At 35.2% G+C, this 17,021-nt stretch overlaps 2 protein-coding genes across 8 annotated transcripts in view; one reads left to right on the top strand and one right to left on the bottom strand.

The window, feature by feature from the left end:
* PDCD10 (programmed cell death 10) overlaps positions 1–1,244 on the bottom strand; it is a 41,344-nt gene extending 40,100 nt beyond the window's left edge. Inside the window, exon 1 of one of the 2 annotated variants that reach the window (XM_016148151.2) lies at positions 977–1,244. The gene's annotated coding sequence lies outside the window, so the exon portion shown is untranslated. The remainder of the gene's footprint in view (positions 1–976) is intronic. The other variant, XM_016148152.2, reaches the window with a different exon arrangement.
* Positions 1,245–1,480: 236 nt separating this feature from the next.
* SERPINI1 (serpin family I member 1) overlaps positions 1,481–17,021 on the top strand; it is a 65,941-nt gene continuing 50,400 nt past the window's right edge. For 2 of the 6 annotated variants that reach the window (XM_016148148.2, XM_016148144.2), the window contains exon 1: positions 1,481–2,009. The gene's annotated coding sequence lies outside the window, so the exon portion shown is untranslated. Of the gene's footprint in view, positions 2,010–2,045; positions 2,139–3,388; positions 3,555–17,021 lie in introns of those variants that run through there. The other 4 variants (XM_036218797.1, XM_016148145.2, XM_016148149.2 and 1 more) reach the window with 4 other exon arrangements.

Below are 17,021 nucleotides of genomic sequence, written 5' to 3' on the forward strand. Positions count from 1 at the left end.
AGTAGTACAGTTCATCACTTAATATACTCTTAATAAAAAAGTATTTGTAAGTTGAAATCTATTTTTTTTTTATTTTTCCAAAAAGTTAGAGTGCATCTTTTTACTGAGGAAATTTCTCCCCTGTTCAGTCTTCACCTCACAAACGTTTTCTCAGAAATACATAAAATGCATTACTTTGCAACTTCCTCCACTCTCCTGGAAAAACACAATCACTTCTTTCTCGTGCAGCAGCTGTAATTCAGAAGCTGGACTACAAATGGATTAGATTCAGATGTGTCCCTACGGGTGTGACCTTGGGTACATAATTCATCCCCTTGGTTTCCTCATCAGCATCCCAAAGTGAATGTTCTTTGAAAAAAGTAAAGGTGGAAACATATCTTAAGAATTACATCTAAGACAGTTAAGGTTTTCTGCTTTAGGAAAAATTACTTCCTTAGAGGTGCCATATCATAAAAATGGAACTGAATCCGTAGGTCTCTGCCCACATCTGACTCTCCCTTCCACAGTTCTCCCCTTTCTTCAAAGGCTATATAACCTGAGTCACCCCAAAAGCAGACTCCCAAGTGCCCTTTCCTTCCTCCACTCCTTCCCTATCTTACTTTTAAAGCAGGGGGGAGAAACAGCCTCTCCCCTCCCCAAGCCACACCTTTAGAGAACCCCACCCCAGGCACATCCGCCCTCTCCCTTCTCCGGGGGTACCCTTAGAGGCCAACCTCGCCCTTCCCCTCCCGCCCCACCTAGAGGAGACTTCCTGGAGGCGTTCGGACCGCAGCAGGGCAGGCGGCATTTACAAACCCGCTTTACGCCATTCGCGTAGAGTAACCTCGCTTACGCCCATAGGGCCCCGTTCTGAGCCCCGTCCGCTCCGCCTGCCAGTACCAAGCCTGAGTGCCTCAGCCACAGTCCCCGTGTGAGCCCAAACCTCTTCTGCTCTGTCTAGGGCTACAGGGACTGAGACAGAACAGCCACACCTTACCGGCAACTGAGGCACTCACTTCACTTTCCACCTTGGAGCCCTCTTCAACTCCCGGATCAATTCACTCCGGCGACGCCGGAAGGACCCGAGAGGAACCAGGCGTTGTCCGGAATCCTGCCCAGCCGGAGTCGCGCAGGGGCCTATAGGGACTCGTAGTTCCGCTCGCCAATATCGTCGGCAAGTCCTGTGCATGCAAGACTACAATTCCCAGCAGGTGGTGCGATGGAGCCTAAGGCGATGGGTGGGGACACTTCCAGCCAATAGTAGGAGAGTTCCCTGCCTTTGCGGGAGGAGGTGAAATGAAGACAGAGTGCACGGAAAGAAGAGGAAGGGAGGGGTCAGCTCTCACCTGCGCCAATCAGGGTGCAGGGTTGGCCCCGCGGCAACTCACCCTTTGTTGGGGCGGTCTAACCATGTAAAGGAAGGAAGGAAGGAGAGCAGGGGGTGGGGGGGGGGGGAAGAGTTCGAAGTAGGGTTTGTGGAGTCACTGAGCCGTGGACGCAGCGTGGGTGGAAAGGGAGCATCGGGAGAATCGCTGGGGAGGAGGGAGGGGCGCGGTGCGGGGATGCACCCTGGTCAGAGGAGTAGCTTCCCCGAAAGTGGCCGAGCCCCAGGCACACCCGGTGACGAGACCTGCGGGTCGAGGAGGGATAGGTTAAGCCTAGACTTCTCGCAGAGGCGCCAAGGCAGGGCGGGAGGCAGGTCTAGGTGTGAGGCCACCGAGAGGAGAGGGGTCCGCAGCGGAAGGGAAGCGGCAGAACAACTGCAGAAGTGCAGGGAGCGAAAGGTACCAGGGTAGCAGCTTCCCGCCGCCTCCCGCCTAGGCAGCATCAGGAATAGCCGGGGGAGGAGCAACAGCTGCCAAATTCGCCAACTAGAGGAAGGGGAGGCGGAGCTTGGGTCTCTGTAGCAGTCGAAGGCGCAGCCTGGACTGTAGTTTCCCGGGAGAGGCAAGAACAGGAAGAGCGGAGCTGAGCGCAGTCCTCGGAGCATCAGCTCCCGCATCCCGCCAGGGTTTGCAGGTGTGTGGGAGGTAAGCGTGGGTGCTTCTCTGGTGTCCGCACACTGCACGGGAGAAATCATCTTTCAATAGGAATTATATCAAGGCACGGCTAAAAAGAGTGTCTGACTTGCGTTAGAGAACTGGTGCAAACCCTTTCAGGTGAAATGTACATTTTTGGACTTTAAGGGGGGGTGGGAGCGAAGGTGGCTTGACTCTGGATATAAAGGGCGTGGTTAGTGTTTCTTGTTTGAGTTGTACCATCAAAATTGTTCTGGGATTGAGGGGAACCCTGCTAATTGGGAACAAGGTGGATGCTATCTGGATAGGTGCGTAGCTGGCAAAAAAAAAAAAAATGTCATTGCTACAGAATTACTTCAGAACTCTTTAACTAGGAAAATAACTTTGCATTCTTCAACGTCTACGCTTTACGTTGTTATATCAGATTGTCCTGCTACCGACCTGTTTCCCAGGGTGTTTGTACTGCAGGTTCCTAGAATTGAAAGAGATCTGTGTTAAAGAAGCAAATGCAGGCAGGAATAATTAAGATTGACCGAACCTATCAGAAGTATAACTTTTGTCAGCAATAATGTAAAAATGTGTTTTAATAGATGGATACTTAGCTTTTTTTTTTACAGTGGCTCTAGATATTGAAACAAAGACCGGGACTCAGCGTATATTAGGAACGTATGGTGTACTTCATTGTTGCTCCTTATTCTTTCATTTGTGTCTGGTAATATTTGTACATTTTAAAAAACAAAAGTACAAGAAAAGCTGTGCGAGGATCTTTTCTGTTTAGAGAATATGTGCATTGATTACCCTTAGAACGTGTTATGATGGCTTCAGACTTAAAACATTTAATAGTATAAAATAATAATTCATTGTTGGTAATAAACCATGTGTGATTTCTTTGAATGTAATTAAATACCTATGGGTGAAAATATGTTTACTACTAGTAAAGATAAAAGTCGCACATACCTTTGTGTAACAATGGCAAAATTACAGCCTTTTCTTTTTTAGGAAAATATATAAAAGACAATTTTCCTAGTTCTTTTTCTTTTTGTTACAGAGGTTCCCCAGGTTACATAGCTTTTAATCATAGCAGATTGCAGCACATTTTGCTCTGAAATGCATTCATTGTGACAGTTGTATATTTCAGAGTCTGCCTGAATACTTTAATCTGGATTATTTGAACTAGGGTCAATAAAATGGAGTAATTATCTTCTATTTTCTTGTTTTCATGCTTTCCTGACTTAAGATTTTTGGATTTATTTCTGTGAAGCACACAAAAATTCCTTTTTGAAAAGAAATGGCTGGAAGGAATTCTGTTCATAGCTTAAAGTTCATTCCTACCAAATGCTACTACTGATAAGCCTAAGTGACTTATCAATATATTTACTCCTCCCCTACAGGACCCTTTCCCACATGCTCATACGCCAGAGAAATATATAGACTGACAGATCTTAGGAAAAACAGCTGATTTTAGATTGTCCCCAAGCAAATTAGGTAAGTATTAGAAGCAGCAGAGACCTCAGAATAAAGAAAAAGCAACAGTATTCATTAAACTTTGCAGCCATGGTAAGGATCTGATTTTTATCTTTGCTATATCACCTCAGAGTCTATTAACTCACACAGCTGATATGACCCTGTGAAAATGATTATAGTGAGGCTTGGAAAAGATTGTTTGCCCCTGTTATTTGTGATTAAGTGGATTGTCCGAATCAGTCGTAGAATCTCTTTCAGGCTTTGCTACTGATTCATTTTGTGAAATTGAACATTTGCTGTCATTGGTATTGGTATATTTCCCCCCTGTGATAATAATTAATAACAATACTGGCAATGGTGTTCTTTCAGAGCCTTTATTAAAAGATCTTTTTGAAAGAGTTTGGTTGGGAGTCAGTTAATAATCAAGTAAAAGGATAGGAAATAAATATCAAACTCGAAATTAAGATATACTTTAAATCCCAACTATTTATAGGTCTTCTACTCTAAGGTATCATAAAAGATAGAATATTGGTAGGAACGAATGAGTTCGTAGTATTAAAGTACCAGATTTTTTGCCTGTTACCAAGATTTGAACGCTTTTTATGTCATTGAAAAAGATTAGGTTGCTATATCATTTAGGAGTAAGATCATGTTTTTACGGGGGAGAAAATCATTAGCAATATATAATACTTGGGTATTTGTTACGTTGAACTGGACACATTTTAAATTGATGTTCACATTAAATCTCAGATAATCTGAAGAGTTCTTGATTGTATGTTACTGGCGTTTAGAAGGTTCATTACATTACAGTTTATAATTTTATGTAAAGTACTGCTTAGGTTAAAAGCATATTTGTTCTGCTTTTGATTTTTACTGCTTGTGTATAGCTATCAGTGACTATGTGATACGATGAAAAGGAAAAACCAATGAAGGCAGAATGTCTCTTAAATGGAAGATGTTCTAGGGATTAATGTTCTTTAGCCAAAAGACTTGGTTAATTTCAAATTACAAAATATATTTTGGACTTTTTAAAATTTAAAATTGTAACTGTAAGCCTATTAGTAGCATGGATTTTTCTTTCTAAGGAGGATTCACTGATGCATGTAGCACTAAAGAGCAAGATTTAAAGGTTCAAGATCAAATGGATTTGGTGTGATGGGGAGGGAGGGCTTTACAAGTAGGGATAGATACAAAGAAAATTGTTTGAGAAACATACCCTTAGCAAGAAAAAAAGATTTTATCTTTTTTTGTTAAATGCCTGTAAATGATTCCATGACCCTCCCCACACCAATCATTAATTTCTAGAGGTTTATATTTATAGTGAGATATAGTACTTTCCTACATCATCATTTTAATTGGAGTCAGTTTGACATTAATTCATTAGATTTTGAATAATCATGGGTTATTGAAGCAAAGCAGAAAAGATTGTGCATGTAATATAGTCACTTTAAGTGAAACTTATTTGAACATAATATTAAAAAATAAAACCCTAAAATAATATGTTGCACTTTAATAACAGAGGTACTTGAACTAGACACAAAAGATAATCAAGAGCCACATACATGCACACCCACCTCCTTTTAAAGCAAACTCTTAAGATTAAACACTGCTTTGGGGATCAGGATTAATTATCATACAAAGATAAGGATTTATTTTTGTTTGCAATTATACCTCTAATGTTTTCAGAATTTAGCCCTAAAATTTGGTGAGTATGTTTTAAGTAACTAGATTATTAGATCCTGGAGACTATAACTTCTTTTTCTATCTCCTGCTGGTTATGAGCTCCTTATAATCATGCTCAGCATAAAGAGGTAGCCCTAAAACCTCTTACTGACCAATAAGTCTTTATACATTGAGACATCTTGCACTTTGATAGACAAGAATCAGTTGACCTTACAAAATTATTACTGTAGATTAGGCCTACTGAGAATGTCTTTGTGCTGGTTAGCCTTTGCAAAAATGTCGATTGAGCCCAATTTGATTCAGACTGTGTGGGCCACAAAAAGACTTCTACGACCTTGCGACTTTGCGTGTCAGTGTTTCTAAATTCATTTGTGGATAGGGAATGGGTGACTAGAAAAGGTTCTCCACCCTTGGCACCCAAGGTCTCCATTTTATAGTCATGGAAGCCTATGTATGCCTAACCCCCATTTTACCTCAAGTAAAATATCTTTGTTAAAGCTTATCTAGAAAGAGCATATTTCACTCTATAAAAACTGGATTTGCTCTTCTATTTTTCTAATCATTCCTTCTAGGAAAAAAAAAAGAAGAAAAGAAGTCAGACTGATTATGTTTATGTGCATGCGGGAGTTGGGCATTGTTTTTTGCATTCGACCTTCTAGAAACAAATTAATCTGATTGGTGTTAAAATTAAGAATTCAAGTGTGATTTTCCTTTTATTATTATAAAGCCTGGGAAATTCTAGTTAATTATAAATAATTCCGTAGTACTCAATTTAATAATAACAGACATTTAACTGCCTTTTGTTTGTATTTTAACATACTTTTACTAGCATGCTAATAGGTACAAATAGGTTTAGAAATGATGATTGATCTTCCTTCTTCTTGTTCTTTTGGCATTACTGTTAACACTTAGCACTGTGCCTTGTGTAGAGTTGGCTGAGTTCATAATTGTCTTCACCAGATGCTTAGTATCTTCAGAACTAAGACTGAGTTTCAGTTATTTTTGTACTTATACATAGTTTATACTTGGTAACAATTTGTTCAAATATTTGACAACCTATAACAGAGCATCATTTTATGTTTTTCACAAACAAGTACTACTGGAAAAATGAATTTTTCCTAGTCATCTGTTTTAGTACCACATTTAGCTTTCTGCCCACAATAGTTGCTTAAATATAGCTAAATATAAATATCACTGTCTCATTGGATTTCTGAATGAATAGAGCAAATATTGCTATTAACTGCAATATCGCATATGTGTGTATACTTTATATATAAATTTATTAATTGGATGTCACTTGGAATTTGTGTGGTCTCTCCTTGCCTCTAGAACTTTACTGACTTAAAGATGTACTTTTAAATAACACTTCCTACACATACATACAGATACATACCTTCTAGGACTTTCTTTTCTTGACACAAAGAAATAGAGACTTAGAGAAAAATAGATGTAATATGAGGCTTTATTTTAACTAAAATTTAACTGGTCTTGAATGCTCTGTTTTCAGTGAACAGTTGCATTGGGTGACCCTTTTTTATCAAGCTTATTAAACTTAAATTACACAGGTATTTGTCATATTTGAGCCAGGACGAGAAGGGGTAAGCTCTGAAATTTGGCATTAACAGTGTTCAGTGCTGGCATCCTGTACAGCATAGCTGCTGAAATGTGCGTGGTACCTCAAAGTCCAGCCACTTCTTCAAGGCCCCCTTCTGGTTTAGTCTAGGAAAGGAGCCTTCTGAGCTTTTCACAGCTTGTTAGTGTAGGAAAGAAGGCAGATGGAATTTACTTTGATTTAATCTCCTCATTTTCTGAAGTGTATTGTTTTTCCCATATATGTCTCAGACCAGATTTCTCAGTGACAGTAGTAACTCAGGTTTCATAGAGTGCTCTCTATAACACAATCTAGCAATTCAGTGATTATCTATCAACTTTGTAGTTCAACCTTTCCACTCCCACCCCAGAGTCTTGGCTTCGTTTGAATGGACCTGGAAGGGCTCACTGGAATACTTTTGATATTTCACCCCACATTGAATTGCTTCTGTCATTTTTTTGCTAACCTAAATTTTGTTTTGAAAAACTAGTTTTTTATAAGGTCTTTTAACCCTATGTGACTTGAAGAGTTAATTTTATTATTTTTCCCCCTTCTAGTAGTATGCTATAGATACTATAGTATGATGTATAATTTTTGCCATTCACCTGAATAAAATCAGTTGTTGGAGCATTTAATTCTTATGTACTTCACAAAACAATTTAAAATCATTGAAGCAATTAATGTTTTTAGATACATTCAGCCTTCCAGTTAAGAAACCTCTACAAAGTAGCCTAATTGCTTACAGTTATCCAATCACTTGTTCTATGTTTAAAGCAGATTAAACTGTATTTTATATCATGTCATTTGACATATAATACTAGATTAAATTTGTATACTACCAGTACTCTCACCATGCAAGAATGGTATAATTTTTGTTTTTGCTAAATCAGAGAACCTTAAAAAAATTATATTATGAGCTCTTGAACACAAGGTCCGTTAACTAAATCTATGTCAGAAAGGTAATTTCTCTATATTTCAAAGGTTCTGATATGTTCTTTTAAATAACTTAAAAAACTTTTAAGTTAAAAACTTTTAATAACTTGAAAGTATAAAGACCTAATAATAACTACTCATGTTTTTAATAGAGCAGCAGAATTATCTGATAATTAGTAATATAAAATTAAACATTTTATCCAAGATTATCTTAAAAGCAAATTTTTACTCACATTATGTGTCCCAAAAGTAATTGACAGTTTTAAAAATAGTTTTAAAGTATGTATCAATTAGAAATGCTTTCAGCTAAAAGTTTTATGCACAATGACATAGAATAATAGAGATTTATTTTTCCAGAACAAGAAGTCTAGAGGAAAGTATTTACTCTTTGTTTAGAGGCTCAATTTTATCACGGTTTCGTCTTCATACTTTCTCTCATGCTTGCTGCAATATGGATACTTCTGCTGACCCAGATATCACATTCTAGTTCAGGGCAGGAAAAACGAGGAATGGTTGTACCTAGTGAGTCTTTCCCTTTTAATTGGGAAGTAAAAGTATTTCCAATGACCTCCAGCAAATGTCCACTGTGGACTTACTAAAGCCCACAGCACATGGCTGCCCCTAAGACATGTTGAGATGTCAAGGACCTTTGGTCTTTATGGTAGATAAAGCAAGAGAACAGTGGTTTGAGAATGATTTTTGGGTAACTAGTCAATATTTTGAAACATAATCTGATAATTAAAAACATGTTAACTTTAAATTGTATTCCTTATTCTGACTCAATGCCTCCTCTATGTTTGTTTTATCCCCAGGTTATAAAACTCTAATTTATGAGGTTTCACTTCCATGACTACCAAATTTCAAGTCTCTGGGCAAAGGCATTCCTCAGAAATTTGTCTCTGATTAAAAAGTCATTTAGCCCATATGTCATTTAATACTTATCCTGTACTTTTCATTATAGACATAGTAACACTTGAAAGGATGATCTCATCATAAATCTGTTTTAAACCTCAAAGTATCAAAAAATCCTCATATAGACTGCATTTGAGAACATGGGTATAATGCAAATGAAAGAAGAATATTTGAATTATTTTTAAGAAAATTTGTTAATCTGCCTAAAAAGACAAAATAAGCCATTATTTCATAGAGAAGAACTTACTTAAAAAAATTTTAATCCTTGAAAGTGGTATTATTACCCATTTTTAAAATAAAAATATTATCGACATCTATGAAGTGATTATTACCTAAATTATGACTCATTCTTACAATGACAAATCTTGGACTTATGGTTTTGATAGATTATGATTCCTTGAGATAGGAAAGTCTGAAGAGAAAATTAGAACTAAGAAATTGAAAATAAAGACTTTTTTTCTACATAAACTCATAATCAAATATGTCGACCATAGAACCTTGGCAATATTTCAGTTTTCTACATCTTCAGGAAAAAAATTGTCCAATTTTTACATTTTATCATGTGACCTTAGGAAAGTGGCTTTATTGGAACAAAACTCTCCAGCTATAGTAAATGTAAATTTCTAAATTACTTTTACCATTTGTAGCATGAGGTTGACTGCTACAGAGAAATACAGCAAAATATATGAAATCACTCACTGGCATAATCTTTTGTCAATATAGTTAACAAAAAAGACATTGCAAGACACATGCATATAAAAACAAAGATATGTGCCTTAGTACTGTGGTATTAACCGTTACTATGGTAGAAGTCAAGAAGCAGAAGAAACTGCTCTCTGTTGTCATCTGAGGAAGAAGTAGAGCAATGTTGTACATTGGTTAAGAGTAGCAGATGACAAGCTACAGCTTATAGGCACACTATTTTTACAAACTGAATTTTATCGGAACAGCAGTGTCCATCATTTTCATAGTTAAGATTGCTTTCTTGCTAAAACAGAGTTGAGTCATTTTGAAAAAGACCGCATGGCCCACAAGCCTAAAATATTTCCTATCTGCCCCTTTTTTAAAAAGTCTCTAAACCACTGGTTAAGATTATGGGCTCTGCTGTCAGACAAAACTGGGTTCAGATTTGGTTTTGTAATCTGTAACTTGACCCAAAAGTTGTTTATGCTGATGTAATGATAGTTCACCTAAAGTGCATTACATAATACCTGGCATGTGATAGATGCATATCAGATATTTATTAAATTTATTAGATTTTATTTTATTATGATTTGTTATTTTAAATGAATTATAACTTTTAATTCAAATGGAGATTCGAAACTCTACATTACAGTACTCCCTACCCCTAAAATAAATGTTCAAGAAACTAGGATGGGTATCATCTAACAGTAAGAAATTTTCAAAAGTTGCACAAAACATTGTATAGGGTCAATGAGATTGATTTATGAGCCCAACAACTGAAATGTATGAAAAACTAAGCCCAGATTTTAAAATTATTACAGGCATACCAGAAATATTGTGGGTTCAGTTCCAAGCTACTGCAATAAAGCAAATATTGCAACTAAGCAAGTCACAATTTTTTTGGTTTCCCAGTGCATCTAAATGTTATGTTTACACTATACTGTAGTCTGTTAAATGCGTAGTAGCATTATGTCTAAGAAAAAAAAAATACTTTTATTTAAAAATACTTTATTGCTAACAAACGCTAACCATTATCTAAGCCTGTTGCAAAAATAGCACTGATAGACTTGCTCGACACAGGGTTGCTAAAACCTTCAATTTATGAAAAACGCAACATCTGCAAAACACAATAAAGTGAAGTGTGCCTTTAATTAAGACTGAACAGCATACTGAATATTGTAGGAAACCATACCTGTCAATTTACAAATTAAGGTACTTTATTAGAACTTAGAGGAAAATGGTATTTCAAAGTGAATATACTAAAGAGGGGACATCGTTACCAATCTTACGGAAATACATGTAATTATTAGAGAACACTGTAAACAATTATCTGGTAAATTAGATAAGCTAGATGAAACAAATTGCTACAAAAACACAATCACATCAATTAAGAAGACATAGAAAACCCAACTATAGACTCAACAATTCTAGACAAAATACTAGCAAATCAAATCTAGCAACAATTAACTATATATCATGATCAAGTGGGATTTATTTCAGGAAATCGAGATTGGTTTAACATGAAAAAAAAGTCTAATATACCGTATCAATAGAATAAAAGACACATGATCACCTCAATAGATGAAGACAAATTTGACCAAATCCGACACATTTTCCTGATAAAAACACTCAGCAAACTAGGGATAGAAAGGAATCTCCTCAACCTGATAAAGGATATCTATAAAAAACTTATAGCTAATATCATTTTTAATGGTGAAAGACTGAATATTTCACCTTAAGATCAGGAATCAGAGAAGGATGTCTGCCTTCACCTCCTATTTAACATCGTACTGGAGGTTCTAGCCAAGGTAGTTTGGCAAGGAAAAGAAGTGAAAAACATCCAGGTTGGAAACAAAGTAAATCTATCTCTGCCCACAGAGGAAATATCTTATTTATAGAAAATCTTAAGGAATCAACAATAACAACAAACTAATTAGAACTAATAAACAAGTTTGGCACAGTTGCAAGATATAAGTCAAGATAAACTGTATGTATTTTTATACATAGCAGTGAACATGCAAAAATTAAACTAAAAATTATTTATTTACCTCCAGATGCAGTCATATTGGAGGATAGAACTTCAACATATGAATTTTGGGTCACAATTCCGTCCACCTCTCCACATGTCTGCACCAAGGAAAGGTCACATGTGGATGCAGCGACAAGGAATTGATCTGCAAGCTAGGAAGTGAGCTCTTGCCGGAACTTGGAAAAAATAAATTTCTGTTGTTAAGCCAATATGTGTGTGTATGTGTGTGTGTGTGTATGTGTGTGTGTGTGTGTGTGTGTGTGTGTGTACAGTAGTATCAAAAAGAAGTACTTAGGAGTAAATTTAACATAAGATTTGCAAAACTCGTATACCAAAAATAAAATGCTCTCTGAAATATCAGTAAAAGAGATTAAAGAAGATGTAAATAAATTGAAAGATAGCTCATGTTTGTAGATTGAAAGACAATATTGTTAAGGTGACAATATTCCCCCAAATAATCTATAGATCCAATGTATCAAAATACCAGCTACCTTTTTTACAAAAATTGACAAGCTGATCTTAAAACTTAAAAGTGCAAAGGACATAGATGTATATTAATGTATCAATGGAACAGAATTAAGAGTCCAGAAACAAACCCTAACATTTATGGTCAATTGATTTTTAATAAGAGAAAGGATAGTTTTCAACAAATAATACTAAGACAAATGGATATCCACATGCAAAAGAATGAAATTAGACACTACCCGACACCATTTACAAAAATGTAACTCAAATTGATCACAGCCCTAACCATAAGAGCTAAAACTATCAAACTTAGAAGAAAACATAAGAGCAAATTTTTGTTATCTTGTTCTAGTCAGTGGTTTATTAGATGCGACACTAAAAGCACAAGTGACAAAAAAAAGTATAAACAAATTGAACATCAAATTTACAACTTGTGCTTCAAATGACATAAGAAAGTGAAAATACAAGCCACAGAATGGGGGAAAATATTTGTAAATCAAATATTTGGGAAGAGGCTTGTATCCAGAGGACTAAACTCTTATAATTCAAATGTCAAAAGAAAACCCAATTAAAATAGGCAAAGGATTTGAATAGACATTTCTTTTTCCAAGCAAGATATACAAATGCCTCATAAGCATATGAAAAGATACAAAATAACATTAGTTACTAGGGAAATGCAAATCAAAACCACAATGAGATACTATTTCACATCCACTAGATGGCTAAAATAAAAAAGACAATGACAAGTATTGGTGAGAATGCAGAGAAAATTGAACCCTCAGACATTCTTGGTGCAAGTTTTAGATGTTGCGGCCACATTGAAAACAGTGTGGCTAGTCCTCAAAATGTTGACCATAGCATATAACCTAGCAATTCCACTCTAGGCATATGCATTATAGAATTTTAAAAAATACATTCACACAAAAACTTATACACAAATGTTTATAGCATTATTCATAAAGCCAAAAGGCAGAAACAGCCCAATGTCAGTGAATTAATAGGTAAACAAAATGTCGTATAGCTATACAATGGAATTTTGACCATACAAAGGAATGAAGAAATGATAGATGCTACAACATGGATGACTTTTGAAAACATGCTAAGCAAAAAAAGCCAAACACAACAGGCCACATTTTATATAAAATACCCAGAATAGGCAAATCCGTAAAGACAGAAAGCAGAGTAGTGCTAAGAGATGGTGGAATGGTGAGTCACTTCTAATAGTTCTGGGATTTCTTTCCAGGGTGATGAAACCTCTAAATCATATAGTTTCAAAGTGTTGATGTAAAAGCATAAGTGAATATAATATAAAATTTTTTAAAAAGATGGAAGATTGGATTATAAGAAAACTAGACAACAGATAAATGTAAAATAGAAGGAAATAGTTTCATTATATGTCATTTGGCTTCAGAGCAACAGGCAAAATTCATGAATAGAGACGAAGATCCAGCCACACTTTAACAGTTTTTTTTTTTGTTTGTTTGTTTGTTTGTTTTTTACTGAAGGCAGAGTGGGGGACCCTAAACAACTCCAAACATAAAAATAAAAAGAGCGGAAATACGAGTTTGTCATCAGACTTCTCTTCTGTAGCACTTAATGATAGAAGGTAATGGAACAACGTATATAGAAAGAGTTGATGATTCAAAATGGCTTATCCAAGCAAACTATGATTCAGTGTGCATAAAAATAACAGTTTTATTCAGTCATGCGGGGACAGACACACACACCACCAACACCAACAACAACAAAAAATGTATACTTTGCTGACCAGATAATCAGAATCAAGAATTCAAGATTGGGGCTATAAAATACGGAAACAGATGATATTTAAATAGTTCCTACTACTTTTTTTTTTTAATATATGATAAAAATGATTCTTATAAAATATAATGCCTTGTGGTAGAAAAAATAATAATATTCTGGATCAAATACCCCAGATCACATCAGAAACATATTTAAATGCCTTATTTTACAAATTGTGTGGTCAGTAGATATTGTTTTATTCTTTGTATTTATATAAAATGTACACTTTAGATAAAGCAAAAAGCCAAAGAATGGACAAGAAGCATAACAAATGTGAATTAAATTTATTACAGCTACTAATTTAGTGTTTTACTGAAAGGTAGAAACTGCCAGGCTGTGTGGAAACAACTTAGTTTTTTAAGAGACAAACCTAAACAAAACAATACCATGAAAGTAAAAAGGATGGCAAAGCAATAATGGAAAAAAAACAATTTACAAAGACAGAGTGGTCATATAGGTAAGGCAAGACAATTCAAGGCAAAAAACTAATCTGATCAAAAAGGTAATTTATATTGGTAAAGATCTAACAGCCATGAGCCAATCTCTACTGGTTGTATAGAATTGAAATATATAAAACAGTCTGAGAAATAAAAAAATGACCCTTGGTGTCAGATCTGGATTCAAGGGTAACAAAGATACAAAGTGAAAAATAAGGAAAGGACAGAAATGGACTTGGGAAGAAGCAGAGGTGATGACAATGTTCCAGAGGTGGTAGCAATGATGAGACAGATTTGAGGAAGATTTGAGACGTGATCAGCAGTTTTTGTCCCTGTATTAGCTACAATACAGGGATTACAAAACAAGTCAGAAGTCAACTCACAGGTGTGTGTGTGTGTGTGTGTGTGTGTGTGTACTGTATTTGAATGCTAGTTTGCCGACATTCTTTATTGTTTTATTTTAAGCCAGTCGGGGACATTTACCTTGCCACCCTGGCTTGTGTACTCAGTTCATGACCCTTGTAATGAGGTAGGGGAGATGACTAAGGAAGAATGATTAAGAAAGTTGTGAGTCTGAGCAATAGGAGAAGAATGAATAATTGTAGTAGTTCAAAAAGTAACAATTCTCTACACTTAGAAATGGTTAAGATGGAAATTTTTTGCCACAATAAAAAATAAGTTTAAAAACCATAATTATAAACCAACTGAACCATTTAAATGTGTTTGTCTTAAAAGGACATTCATCTGCTTTAATTTACTTCATATTATAAAAAATAATGGTTTATTGAAACATTGATACATCACCATATAAAAAGGCTCACTTTGCTTTTAGATTAAGGAAGTTAATTTTAGCTAAAATACTGTCTCATTTCCTCTCTTTAAGTCTCAAAATTTTTGTTGTTACTCTCATATCACCTTCCTTTTATGTCACCCTAATTGGAAAATTTTAGTTTTTGGTTTGGCATCTGCTTTTTAACTGCCACAAAACATGTTAATTATGCTTACTGCCCTTATATAAACATAATGTTCAGCTAGCATGAATAATCTATCACTGAGAATCATTAACTATATATGACAAAGTAGAATTTCTATTTTTATACAAGTAAAGATAATCATTTGATTATAAGGCTGAGAAAACCATAAACCCAGCTTTACTTTAAATATAGTAGTATACCAGGGATTTTTTAAGTTATGTTTTCTTCTTCCTTTTAGAAAAACACATAAATGAAAACCTTTAACAAGAAGGTCTTTTTGTTCAAATGGATGCATAATTCCCACCAAAACCCATATTAGAACCCAGGAAGTAAACTTTCCAATCCAGCTACATTTCTTGCTGTTAAATTCACTTTTATTTGTTTGGTAACACCTTAATCCCTAATTCAGAGCCTGTCTATTTTAATAAATTGTTTAGTATATTTAGACAAATTAACAATGATAAAATGATAAACCTCAATATAAATGAGGGGGAAAAAACAGCAGAACTAAAAAGGCATGATTGTCTGAAGTATACATGTCTTGATACCTCAATGAAGTCCAATGACATATATGCCCTGGGACAATGCTCAGTAGACATTAGTTGGATGAGTGAAGAACAGTTAGTTCTGAATGATGATGTTCAAACATGACAGAAGATAAATAGTTACATTTTGTTTTCTGAATAAAAAGAAGTAGATTATACATTTTCTTAAAGTTTTATGCAAATGGTAAAAGAAATTCATATACTTAGGTAGTAAATTCACAGCTATTGGCAAAACACCCAGCCAGGGTGACTTATTTTCAGAGAAATTGAAAATACCAAAGTTTTTCTATGTATAATTACATAGATGTGTTTATCCAAATATCTAAAACAATGATTGTTAATGGTGATGTGTTTATTTTAGAGATGTGCGTGTGAAGTGCCTAGTTATACATTATATATAGGCTTCCTCTTTTCTAGGTCGAATTTAGGAAGCTCTACAAGAAGTATTATTTCAGCAGCACAGTTAGGGCTGGGAAAACAAGAACAGGATGACTGCATATAGAAATTAATGATATGGAAAAGGCAACATTAAGCAATAGGTTTATAATCATATGTTCCCGATGCTTATTTGCATATTGTGTGGAGACTATTATTAGTACATGAAGAGAAAGCGAAAGGTTTTAAGGAAACAGTGGCTGTCGTCAGAGGGACATCCATAGTACTGTTTTATGAGACTGGATTTTTACTACTTAATGATTAACTGACTCAACATAAATGAGAAGGGGAAAAAAAATGATGGAACTTAAAAAGCATAGTTGTCTGTAGGTTACATGTCTTCATATGTCAGTGAAGTCCCCTGACACATTTGCCCTTTGTGTATCTGTATAGAGTGGGCCATAGTTACTACACAGTGTTTGTGTATTGCACCTTGCATCTACATCAATGAAATATTACCTTCTTAAAAAAATCAAGGCATTTACAATTGCAGGTCTGACCCCTTTAAGAAATCATAAATTTGATATATAAAAATTCTAATATTAAAAGTAAAGTATGTCCAGTGATAATACAAAAAAAAAAAATGTAAGGTTATTTAAATCAGATGTCTCAAACTGTCAGCTTGGCGGGCCGAATTCTCCCATCTCGTCCTATCACAAAAGAATTGTTTTTGTGGAGTTCATGTTTCAGGAAAAAAATATTTTCTTTAGGTGAATAATACCCTCTTCAGTTGCCACAGACCCCATGCCTCTCTATTACACAGGTCCAGTTCATACATCCGATATTTGAGTTCGTAATCTCAGTTTTAAATCATAAATCCTTGATAGATTTAAAACCTGCTATTGAATTATTAACATTCTTTTGGAATATGTTTGGTAAAATGAACTCGATATATCTGTGATGACACAAAGTAACTCAAACTATATCAGAATTGTTTTTTCAAAGCTTTTTCTCTACATGCTAAGATTAAATTATAAACCATGTCTATTAATTTTTTGAAATGTTTTCTCCCTGTAGAAAGTAGTAGGAAATCAGGAAAAAAAATATTAAAATCAAATGGAAAAGTTGA

This window comes from Rousettus aegyptiacus, unplaced genomic scaffold, assembly GCF_014176215.1.
Source record: "Rousettus aegyptiacus isolate mRouAeg1 unplaced genomic scaffold, mRouAeg1.p scaffold_m13_p_4, whole genome shotgun sequence".
Classification (NCBI taxonomy): domain Eukaryota; kingdom Metazoa; phylum Chordata; class Mammalia; order Chiroptera; family Pteropodidae; genus Rousettus; species Rousettus aegyptiacus.